Source organism: Microtus oregoni, unplaced genomic scaffold (assembly GCF_018167655.1).
Source record: "Microtus oregoni isolate MIOR12 unplaced genomic scaffold, Mior012 000034F_ref0000314, whole genome shotgun sequence".
NCBI lineage: Eukaryota > Metazoa > Chordata > Mammalia > Rodentia > Cricetidae > Microtus > Microtus oregoni.
Genome location: NW_024543093.1, coordinates 6,007,446 through 6,020,150, shown reverse-complemented (window position 1 = coordinate 6,020,150; position 12,705 = coordinate 6,007,446).

The window sequence follows — 12,705 nt, the reverse complement described above, 5'->3', positions numbered from 1 at the left end:
GGTGGCCAAGGTTGTTCTGGCAAATGAACTTGGTAGTGTAAGAGTCACCCAGCGGTACTGGTTTTGAAGACATGAAGGGGTCCTGGTGAACAGCTGAAGCTTGGCACTAAGACCAGGAGAGGCCAATGGTAAAAGTACAGGGTGGTTGTAGCAAGGGACCCCAGAATTTGGCGATGCCAGTACCATGAGATGACCACCAAGAACAGCAGCAGGGTTTGAAGTGGAGCTGGCCGGAACCCAGAAGACAAGCTGTGTATGCTGCAGAGGGCAGAGTTGGAGAAGTGACCCAAGCCCTTTGGAGCAGCTCAGATCATGAATAAATCTCAAATAACTGGACTGGGTTATCTACACTTTTAGAGTCTGGGCTTGCTTTGTTTGGATTATGACTGCCCTGATTTTTCCCTCTTGAAGTAAGAAAGAATTCAATTTTTAAAAAAGATTTATTCATGTATTATTATATTCTGCCTGTATATACCCTTGAAGGCCAGAAGAGGGCATCAGATCTCATTACAGATGGTTGTGAGTCACCATGTGGTTGCTGGAAATTGAATTCAGGACCTCTGGGAGAGCAGCCAGTGCTCTTAACCTCTGATCCATCTCTCCAACCCCAAAAGCATTTGATTTTTGATTTTAAAGGAGCCCACAGTTGAGAGACTTTGAATTTTAAAAGATTTTGGATTTTAAAGAGGTTGAATCCTTAAATGTTTGAATTTTTAAAGTTTGGAACTTTTCAGACTTGGAATGTGTTCATATTATACTGTTTATTAATGTGCAACCTTAGGAAAGTATAAGAAAGAAAGGTTATGACTTAATGGCTTCTTGTGTGTGTCAAGTTGACAAGGGGTCAGTTGTGCTGGCTAATTTTTTTTTTTTTTTTTTTTTTTGCCAGGTTGACACAAGTTAGAGTCTTTCAATTAAGAAAATGCCTCCATGAGATCCGGCTGTAGGGCATTTTCTTAATTAGTAATTGTGTGAGGCTCAGCCCATTGTGAGTGGGGCCACCACTGGGTTGGTGGTCCTGGGTTCTAGAAGAAAGTGCTGTGGCAGCCCTTGCCTTTAACCCCAGCATTTGGGAGGCATAGGCCAGCCTGGTCTACAAAACGAGTTTCAAGACAGCTAGGCTCTTACACAGAGAAACCCTGTCTTGAAAAATCTAAAAAAGAAAGAAAGGATATATAGAAAGAAAGAGAAAGAAAGAGAGAGAGAGATGGAAAGCCACGGGCGGCAAGCCACGGGGAGCAAGCCAGTAAGCAGCCCCCCTCCATGGCCTCTGCATCAGCTCCAGCCTCCAGGTTCCTGCCCTGCTGAGTTCCTGTCCTGCCTTCAGTGATCAGTGATGGGCTGTGATGTGAAGAGTGAGCAGAATAACCCCAACTGCTGCCCATTGCAAAGAGAAGCTTCTCTGACTCGAGGCTGAGAACAGAGCTAGTCGATGAGTTTAAACATAAATATTTAGAAGGCAGTTTGACAATACATCCACTCAGCAAAGCAGCAATAGTCTGTATGTTATGTCTCGGGTATATATATATATGGAGGAAGTGTCCAGGTTGCTTCCAGCTCGATTTCTCCATGTTCTACAACCAAAGTGTTTTTCTCTTCAGCAGTAGGGGCTTACCATCTAGTTCTGGTGGGAAACCAAGAGTAATGGCCATAGCCTGTGTTGTTCTGGGGGTGCTGAGGCTACTGCATAAGGAGGTGGCCCACACTTGGCCCTGAATATTTCGTTTAATGACCCATGTCTTCCAGGAAGGACGTTGTCCACACATGCGTACTACCTGTGTTCAAACTTTTTTAAAATTATATTTTCAAAATGAGCTGACCAGGTAGCAGGGTTCCATATGGTTTTTTTTATACACTTAGTTTTTGATTAACCCATCCCATCACCTCCTCTTCCCCAGTTAACCTCAAGGCTGCTCACAAACATAGGGTGTGGGCTGCGGTGAGTGTGGCCAGAAACCTAGGCCTGGGGCAGACAAGCCTAGTTCCATTTTCTGTGGCTGCAGTGGGGAAAAAACGCAACGTGAGGAGGAAAGGGTTTGTGTCTACGCTTACAGCCCATTATCACCGAAAGTCAGGGCGTGAACTCAAGGCAGGAACCACGAGGGAATGATACCTACTGGCTTGTTTGTTTGTTTGTTTGTTTTTGAGACAGGGTTTCTCTGTAGCTTTTGGACTTTTGGAGCCTGTCCTGGAACTAGCTCTTGTAGACCAGGCTGGCTTCGAACTCACAGAGATCCGCCTGCCTCTGCCTCCCGAGTGCTGGGATTAAAGGCGTGCGCCACTACTGCCCAGCTCCAACTTGCTTTCTTAATACAGCCCAGGATCACTTGCCTAGGGGTGGGATGGGGGCTTCTACATCAACCATTAAATTGCCCAGCAGACTGCACAGGTCAGTCTAATGGAGACAATGCCTCAATAGAGGTTGCCTCTTCCAGGTGATTCTAGTTTGCTTCAAAATCACTCTCTCTCTCTCTCTCTCTCTCTCTCTCTCACACACACACACACACACACACACACACACACACACACACACACACACAAACAACATAACCCTTTCTGCATCTGAGGAGACAGAACTCCAGGGAAGCCCCTCCAAGTAGAAGCCCCCACTCCCACCCTTGTCAGCTACTCGTGTGTCCAGCTGTCCACTGGGGTGGAAGACAAGGTTCAACTTTTTCAGCCAGGCCCACAGGAACGTCTGTCGCTCATCACCAATGGCAACAGGGAGGAAGCCGCCTTCTCAGCGTGCTTTATGGTAGGATCTTGTGGCTCCCACAACAGGCTGCAAGTTCTGTCCACGTGGGGCCAGTCCCTCTCTATTCCCCTAACTACCTTCACCTTAGCATTCTCAGAGCTGTAACACTCCAGCAGACTTCCTCTGTTGTGGAGAGCTCTCACTGAACTCTGTGAGGTGGAATTTCCATAATGAATTAAAGTGGGAGAGGGGCCCAGAGTTCCCCATGGGGCTTCTTTAGACTTGTACCTATGACTAGTTCCTCAGGCCTGATGGCTTCTGGGGGAGGGGGGGGGACAAATCAAAGTGATAGAGAGTGGGTATTTTTGAGGGGCCGTGTTTAACTCAAGACCAGCTGTCTCTTGGGCTCCATCCAGTCACTCGGGCTCAGCACAGAGAGAATCAGCAACTTGAAACCTTGGCAACATAATGGATCGTTCTGAATGGCCTGTGTCCACAGGTGTTCAGCATTGTGGCCAGTGTGATCCTCTGCTGGGTGGACCGGGGTCCTGACCGGTGAATGGCAGAGTAACTGAGGAATGCTGGAGCAACGGGGGACACCCAGAGAGACCGGATGGTGCCTCCAAACCCTCAAGAGATGTTCTGGAAAGCGAAGGTGAGCCTGGTTCACTGACTAAGCTCTGGGACTTGAAGGTGCTGTCGCTTCATGTGTCCCGCGAGCCCACTGTGTGTTGGGACTTGGTGCAGTTTCTCAGGCCGTCGTTTTGTACAATGGGGCAAGAGGGGATGCTGCTTTGAACCTCAGGAAGGAGAAACCCTTGCTGGAAACCCACTCAGAGGAAGGCTCAGGGAGAAATTGGGGCAGGCTGAGCCACCTGGGGTAAGATTGGGTGGGGGTTTCTCAGTCACAGCTGGTGACAGCTTGCTGGGTCCTCAAAGAGGCCATGCAAGGCTCTTTTGCCCTGAGTGTGGCAGGAGTGGCTGGGGCAGACAGAGCTCTTTGTGGCTGCAGCCCCCCCCCCAAACCCCCGCCCTCCTCGCTGCCCACCTTCAAAAAGCTCATAGTTCCGTCTTAATGCCTTTTCAATAAAGCCTTGGAGACAACCAGCCGCATTTCCTGAGCCGAGCTGAACGGTTATTTTACACTTCATCTAATTGATTAAAATGACTCTTTTGAATTAACTGGGCTTTCCAGAACTGAGCAGGAAAGTAAAAGCCAGAGACCAAGCTGGCTGCCGGCCTGGGCAGTGGCTTTTGCGAGGGGTGGTCCCTCTGGACCCTGCTGTGTACAACGCTGCTCCCTACCTCCCGCCTCCTGTGTCCAGACTCTTCAAACTCAGGCAAGGCCATCTACCTGCCCCCTCTAGTCAGCCCTGGTGCCTCCTGCAAAAGCTAAGGGCATCTTTGTGGGGTCTTGCTCCTTAGAAATGGGGACCAGGGATGATAAAACTGCTGACCACTCCATGCACAATCAAGCCTGTTGGCACGCATCTGTCTGTCATACAGTTGCCTTGAATCCCACACACCACAGAGGACAATTGCCGAGACTCCATTTGAAAGTACAGATGTTGAGGCTCGGAGGTGGCATATCCAGAAGGCGCCCAGGTTGGAGCTGAGGCCAAGCTGTTGATAAGAAGCCAATGTCCTGTTCATCCTCACACTCCTGGCCTGCTGACACTGTCGTGGGAGCACTTCTATGCTGTCACTTATCCCCTGTCCCCGAGACTCACAGCGTCATTGCAGTAGGGTTTCACGACTCCACACAGGAGACCTGGTCCAGAATGACACCTGATTCAGCAGGTCTCATCAGCTTGCTGGTAACGATATCGACATGACGTGACACCACGAGACGTCTTATACCATCCTGTGACACCTGTCAAGAGGTCTGTCACGATGTGCTTGTTGGCATATGCCAGTAATCCCAACATTTGGGGGGTGGGATCAGACAGAAAAAGAGCAAGGACAATCTCAGTTATATAGCAAGTTCTAGGCCAGCCTGGGCTACATAAACCCCCAACTCCCCCCAAAAGAGATATGTTGCAAGCAAGAAGGTAGGTAACATAATCAGTATAACAAAAGTTTATATATATATATATACATATATATACATATATATGTATATATATAAAATCTTTAGTTTTCTTAATATTAAAGATTTTAATATATAAATAAAAGATTTTATATATTATGGATACAGTGTTCTGCTTGCATGCCAGAAGATGACACCAGATCCCATTATAGAACCACCATGTGGTTGCTGGGAATGGAACTCAGGAGCTCTAGAAAGCAGCCAGTGCTCTTAACTTCTGAGCCATCTTTCTAGAACCAAAAGTTATGTTTTATCATGCTGAGGGTCATCACACAAAGTTCACATTCTAAGTTCCTAAGTCTGGTCCTAAGCCTGTCTCCTAGGCTGCTCACCCGTGTGATGCATCTTAGCTGAACGTCAGGATCCTGGGGGAGACGCTCCAGCCACAGGGCAGGTCAAACTGGGGTCTCTCCAGATGCGCAGAGCAGAGCATTGGTCCTGGTCTCTGCTGATAGACTGTCCATTGGGCGTCGTGGGGTCTAGGACGGTGTCTGCTTATCCTGAGTAAGTGATGTCGCTGGGTTCTGGTTATCAGGTGCAGCATTGGGTGTAGTGTGGGGGGTCCTCTTCTGTCTCCCAGGCACCGCCCTTGTCCTTTACAGGATGTCACGGCATTGCATTTTTGTGTCATTGCCGTCATCATTGTTATTGTCGGCTCCTCCTCCTCTGGCACAGGTTTCCCTAGGTAGCCCTGGCTGGGCTAGGATTTGCTATGTAGACCAGCCTGGCCTTCAGCTTGCAGAGATCTACCTGCTTCTGCTTCCCGAGCACAGAGTCAAAGTGTCCTCTTGCCTGAGGTTTCCCTGGGCCAGGCCCTACCATCAGTGCGCAGTCGGACTGAGCGATGAATGAGTGAGGGAAAGGGGGAAGAGCCAACCATAGGAAGCAGGTCATAGCTTCAGTGGAGCCTGCAAGAGGTTGAACAGAGGATGTCTGCACAGTCTTGCCTCCAAGGTCTCTCTTGCCCTGATTGCAGCTCAAGCTGTGAACCTAGTTGTGAGCCTGCAGGCTATGGTGGACTGATTGATAGCCACCTCCTCCAAGCCCTTGATCATGGCTGCCTGGAAGTTTCCATACTAGAAAGCATGTGGAGTAGAGCTAGAAGACAGGCCTTGCTGTCTGGTGCATTTGTCAACGTGGGGATGAGGTGGGCCCATGCCGTCTTCACCATCCTGTAAACTGAGAGTGCTCGCTCACAATCCCAGGTGCTCAGGATAGTGAAGACCGCTTTGCTTGATGCACCATCCCCGCACCAGGTGGTGGCATTGGGGCCGTGTCATCGGCCTGGCTGGCCATGTCTCAGGCTGCGGTTTCCTCCCGGTGAATATTTACGACCCGCCTCTCCCCATTCTCCAAATTGAAGCTGACGGTGGCTCCTCTGATTTCCTTCCCACACAAGGCCAGGCGGCTGGCTGCCTCTGGGCATTTAATAACCCCTCAGGCCAAATGTCTGCTTGCCCCAAGGGAGTTGTCTCTAGGGCTCACTTGCAGACAGCTCTCATAGCAACCCAGCAGGGAGGAAGAACTTTTCCTCTTCCCACTCGGGTTCAGTTGGGGGGCGGAGAGGGGGAGTGGCTGCAAATCCAACTGCCAGCAGACAGAAGGATGGGAGAAACCAAGGTGTGTTTATATGCCAAGGTGTGTTTATATGCCAACGGAGAGGCTCAGTGAAGAACTAGAGATGGGTTTATTTGTGTAACTTAGGAAAGGGCCTCTATTTGAAGAGCAAATGAACAGGCTTTTAGAGGAAAAATAACAGGAGATAAGACATGGGGGACTGTCCTGCTGACCAACCCCCACCCACCCACCCACTCAAGCTCCCCACCCCATCTCTTTTCCACTTCTTTTGTTTCAGACTCTATTTATATCTGGGTGGTCCAGAAGCTTTCTTAAGAACCATGGAAGCCAGGCATGGTGGCTCCTTCCTGTTAATCCTGCTGTTGAGAGGTGAAGGCAGGAGGATTACCATGAGTTCGAGGTCAGCCTAGGCAATCTGGTGAGTTCTAGGCCAGCCTGGGATGTGGAGTAAGATCTTGCCTTGAAGCTGGATCATAACAAATAGTCCTGTAGAGTAACTCCAGTTTCGTCACACACTGGAAGATCCACGTCTGATTAGCCAGCTTTACTTGAGAGCGTCCTCTTCCTCATGGTCCCCAGAGGACGTCTTATCTCACCTGCCTGTCTTCAGGGAGAATCCTGTTTAGTCACTTTACCTGGAACCCGCAAACCCTGATGTTTCTCTTAGCATTCCATGTCGTTGTCTCCTTGGTTATAAATTCCCTCTTTTCTATTTGTCTCTCTGTGTGCGCCCGCATGCGTGTGTGTCTGCATTTGTGGGTATGTGTGGGTACCCTTGGAGGCCAGAAGTGGGTGTCAATCCCTGTGGGGTGGGAATCATAAGTGTTGCTGAGCCACATCCTATGTGGGTCCAGGGAACTGAACTCAGATACCCTGTGATCCTTCTTAGCTCTTACTCCTTGAGCCATCTCTCTAGTGCCTCTTTTCTGAGTTTTAAGATTTATTTATTTATTATTATTGTCTTTTGTTTATTTGTTTGTTTTGAGATAGGATTTCTCTGTGTAGCCCTGGCTGTCCTGGAACTTGCTCTGTAGACCAGGCTGGCCTCAGACTCAAAGATCTGCCTGCCTCTGTCTCCAGAGTGCTGCTGGGATTAAAGGCGTGCGCCACCACTGGCCACGGTAAGATTTATTAGTGCCAACAACGAGAGGGATGTTGGCACTAACTCTGGGTCTGAACATCCCAACCCCAAGTCTCCAACTTCCTCTACGAGCTGACTGTGGCCACCACTGTTTTTCCTTATAGTCTATGTCTTCCTTCTCTCCTCTTTTCCCATCATCCATCAGTCATTTTCACCTCCTGTCTGTCCATCCTTCCATCCAGCCTCTCCTTAGTACCCAAACACACAGCTTTACTGTTATAAGCACTCAGCAACAGCCCCATTTTATCTGCTATTTGACCAACAGCCCCCTTCCAGATGTTGGCTGCTTGCTTCTCTTATTACATTCCTAGCACTGTTTGAGGGTGCTCCTGACACAGCAGGAAACAGTAAAGCACTGTAGAGGGTGGGGCCCAGAACTGATCTGGAGGAGGAACTGTCCCCAGGGATATACAGTGGCACCGCTAGCTAGAGGAGCCAAGGTGTTCTGGGTGCCCCTTGACATCAGGGAGTGACAGAGAAAGCCCCTCCCCAAGCTGCCCGCTGTGACTGGTGGAGTCAGCAGTGAGAGTTCCAAGTCCCCAGGGCTGGTCAGAGCTGCTGTATGGTTTTGTCATTTGGACCAGAACTTGGATGACAGTCATCGGCAGGGCCTCTTTCTTTAGGACTCCTTCAGGTCCCAAGGGGCTTCCACCCTCCAGACAGCTGCAACCAATCGCCTCTTCCTGCTTTTAGCTCACAAAATCCAGAGTGGGACTGGGGATCCCTGCAGGTTTGGCAATGATCAACCATAAGGACATCCAGGAATTCAGGGGCCTGGAGGAGACCCAGGGAGGGGACTTTGTGCTACTGTTACACCAGTAAGTTTCAGAGGAGTAGCAGGGTCTATTAGCAGCAGGGGTGGGGTAGGGTGAGGATGAGGTGAGGGTGGGGGGTGGTGTTGCCATGGTTGGTCTCTAACCTTTCCTAGACTTTCCATTACCGTCAGCGCATTGAAAATCAGAAACAGTCTTAATGCGACCTGCTACTGGCTCCTGTTCAGACTCCTGACTTGAGGGCTCAGAACCCAGCTTTACAAACTGGAGCCCTACCTGATGCCCGTCCCAGGTGGCAAACCATACAGCCCAGCCTTGGATCTGGGTCTGGAACTCTAGCCTCTGGTTCTGCCAGTTAGGGGCACTCAGAAGACCTCAAGCCTTTTAGGCTCTCCCCCGATGCTTGTTACCTTCAAGGATGGCCCAGCTGCTGTCTTCCCAATTAAAGAGTTCCATTTCCTCCTCGCCTGGAACCTGGAGTTTGTTTCCGAGACTGAGCAGGTGGCTGGAGACGCGGGATATAAACAGATCATGATTTGGGAATTGACTTGCTTATCATGAAAATAAACGTTCCTCCTCCTGAGGAAGGGCCGCTTGGCCAGGTTGCTGAGTAATGCTTGTGTTAGCTTCAGTCCTGCCTTGTGAAAATCTGTGGCCCTTAGACCCCTGGGACCAGAGGGAGCCGTGTGAGTCACTGAATCTTTGGGGTGGTGGGGAGGGAGTAAATCAGGTGTAGTCATCCATGCTTGTCAGGAGAGAGAGCGAGTGCGAGAGAGAGAGAGAGAGAGAGAGAGAGAGACACAGAGAGAGAGACACACAGAGAGAGAGAGAGAGAGAGACAGAGAGAGACACAGAGAGAGAGACACAGAGAGAGAGAGAGAGACAGAGAGAGAGAGAGAGACAGAGAGAGAGAGAGACAGAGAGAGACAGAGAGAGAGAGAGACAGAGAGAGAGACAGAGAGAGAGACAGAGAGAGAGACAGAGAGAGAGAGACAGAGAGAGAGACAGAGAGAGAGACAGAGAGAGAGACAGAGAGAGAGACAGAGAGAGAGAGAGACAGAGAGAGAGACACAGAGAGAGACACACACACACACAGAGAGAGACAGAGAGAGAGAGACAGAGAGAGAGACAGAGAGAGAGAGACAGAGAGAGACAGAGAGACAGAGAGAGAGAGAGAGAGAGAGAGAGAGCGAGCACTGATGAACGGAGAATGGTGCCAAGGAGACATCTGGGCAGCTGATCAGCTTAGCCACCCTTGGTTGCTGCAGTCATCTGGTCTGTGACGGGTCAGACAGGCCCTGCTGGGAGGCGGCTGCCTCTCAATCTGCCCTGCCTGCCTCTCACACTTACCAGGGACAGTAGGGAGGCTCCGTGGGCACAGAGATCTTGGAAAAGCTCACAGGACAGATGCCTGGTTAGAAACCAGGTGCTGAAAGGAACCATATCTGTTTCTAAAGCAGGAGTGGCCTTCACAGACAGAGCCCCAGGGGAACTAGGGGAGGGGGGACATGACACACTCACACAGAGCCTCATTATGGTGACACAGGCCCTGGACGCAGCATGGCTGCCTGAAGGCAGGACCTGGAGAGGATCATGAGGAAGAAGTTTGTAGCCTCGTTTGGCCTCCCGACTGGTGAGAAGCCATATCTGCCCCAGAACTGTAGAAGGATGCTATGAGATCCTGCCGGACAGCCCCATGCTAACAGTCATATGACCGCCAGGAAGGTTGTGGGGAGGGGAGAGCAAGGCATGATATCCATGCAGACTAAGGAGCCGTGGCTCTATGGGTGCTGGCAGCTGGTTCAACCCAGCTCTTCTCACAGGACTGCATGCTTCTGCTTTTGCTCATAAAGAGGGTCTGTCAAGTACGAGAAGTAGAGGCTGGACAAGGTGTTGTATCTCATTCTCCCTTCCTCTTCCCCCTCCCCCCTCCCTCCCCATCCATCCATCCATCCATCCCTCCATCCCTCCTTTCAGTGCCAGGGTTGGAACTCAGGGACCCTCATGCTAAGCAAACCCCTGTTGACTGAGCCATATCGCAGCGCATCCATTCTCTCTTAGTGTGACCGGTGAAATGGAAGATGTATTGAATGAAGTAAAGGGGGAGACTGGGTAAGCAACAGAAGTCTGGGTCAGGTTAACCCAGATGTCTGAGATGCCAAAGGACCCCAACCTCCATCCCTGTCCCTGGAATAGTTTATCTCAAACGACACTCAGTGTCAGAGGCAAGTGCTGGGGTAAAGAAGCTCCAATCCCTTGCAAAGTTTAAGGATGGGAAAGGAAGGACAGGGTGCTGTGAGGGTGTCCTCACACCACCAGGGTCTGGGAAATTCCAGAGAAGGTGACCATTTCAGTGGATGCCAAGGGTTTGGTGTGGAAAGTCTGTAGACAGACTCAGAGCCAGGGCTGTTTTAGGTCATGCCATCCACTCTGGCAGAGCCCAAGGAAGAGAGGAAGTGTGGTTGCTTTGAAGTTTGCACATTCAGCATGAGTGTGCTTAGGGGAATGTGTGTAACAGGATCCGGGAGTAGTAACCAGACAACTGGGGGTGGATAAACCCCATTGCTGTTTTGCTGTGAGCCCATGGATGAGGCCATAACATTTCTAGGTTCTGAGTTAGGGGATGCCCATCCCCCTGGAGAGTACCTAGGGGTGGGTCATAGGAGCAATGGATGAGAAGGGTAGGCACTGGGTGGTCATTGGTTCACGCTCACCTTACCCCCATTGGTGGCACTTCTGCCAGATCTGGTTCTGGGAAGCCAGGCAGGGTTGGCTTTCTCCTGCCCTACTGAGGTGCCCTCTCTTTGCTGGCACCGATTTATGGGTGACCAGCCCCACAGAGAGCCTGCGAAGATAGCCCTGCCCTTTGTTTTTAGTTCAATTTGGTGAGCAAAATGCTCCTGGGGCCAATAGATTTCCTTAGTAATGAAACTGTAAAAAGAATTGAGTTTCTCCTTTCCAGCTTCAGGACAGCCTGTGCCCTTTCCCCAGTCCCAGGGTGATATCAGCAAATGTTTGTCTCTTGGTCGTTTCTGCACCCACAGTTCCCTCTTCCACCTAGAACATAATTCTCATGAGGGCAGTCATGGTGGCTGAATGGTCGGCAGAATGAAATGGGAGATCTTCAACATCCAGGAAAGCCAGTGTTCTGTCATGGTGGGGGTGGGACGACTCAGGTCCATGTGGGAGGGACTGGGATGACCGCACTGATCACACACCAATACCTGGCAGATGAGAGGACTTTGGGAAACACCCATTTAGGAGAAGACAGGCTCACCCTGCTTCCTGTTCCTCCCTGTTGTTACCTCCAACTCCACTTTGTCTCTCTCGGTGTTCAGCATATGAACTCTTGTTGGGTTCCAAGTATGTCTCCATCTAGACAAGTACCTTGAACTCTGGGCTCATTTTTCTTATCTATAAAATGGGGGAGCCCTGCCTCTGGCTCAGGGGATGGAGGCAGAACTGTGGGCAGCGTGGGATCCACTGTAGGCACAGTAGAGGGGTCTCTTTCCCATCTTCTTCTCCTCACATCCCCTCACACCCTCCCCCATTAATTATTTCATCTTCTAGGTTTCCTTTCTGTCTTATCCACATCCCCTGCACGCATAACAGTGTCTGTGTCCACCGCTCTTGCTTCTGGATGCCTGGCTTGAAGGTCCACAAAGTATGGAGGACTGTGCCTCTTCCCTGTGCTGTTCTCGCAGGCCTGGCCACCATGCGCCTTTTGCAGCTTTGCTTGTCCCTCTATCTGCAGAGACCCAGCCAACATGGCACTCGGCTGGCCAGAACTCCCTACAGCTTTGGTGCGACACCCAGAATTTTTTCTCCAGTGTCAATGCCTCAATTAGTCTCTTTGTGAGTTAATTCCCAGTTAATCAAAGATATAGGGCAAGGCCTTGATTGGATTGGAATAGGGACCTTACTTAATGAGAAACTATATTCTTGAACTGTCTCCTGCCAAACAAGGACACAGAAAAGAAGCCATTGCAAACCAGGAGATCTCAGCAGACTAGGAGTTCTCACTCCTCCTGTGGTGCCCCCATGGGCCAATATTCGACAACTTGGTCACCAGGGAGTAGCACTATTTGAAAGGATTGTAAGGATAGGGGGTATGGAGGTGTGTCACTGGGGACTGACTCAAAGGTCCACTCCAGACCTGGGTTCTCTCTGCTTACAGATCAAGATGCAGCTCTCAGCTATGTCCCCAGTACCCTGTCTGCCTGCATGCTGCCATCCCCCCCATCTCAATGACAATGGATTAAATCTCTGAAACTGCTTACCTTTGGAGAGGTTTAGTTGTAGGTCATGATGTCTCTTCAGGAAGATCAAAAGTTTAAGGCCACTGTGGGCTAAATAAGATCCTGTTAAACAAACCAAAACAACATGTCTATTGAATTTTTTCCTTAATTTTTTTTTTCTGTCTGGGTTT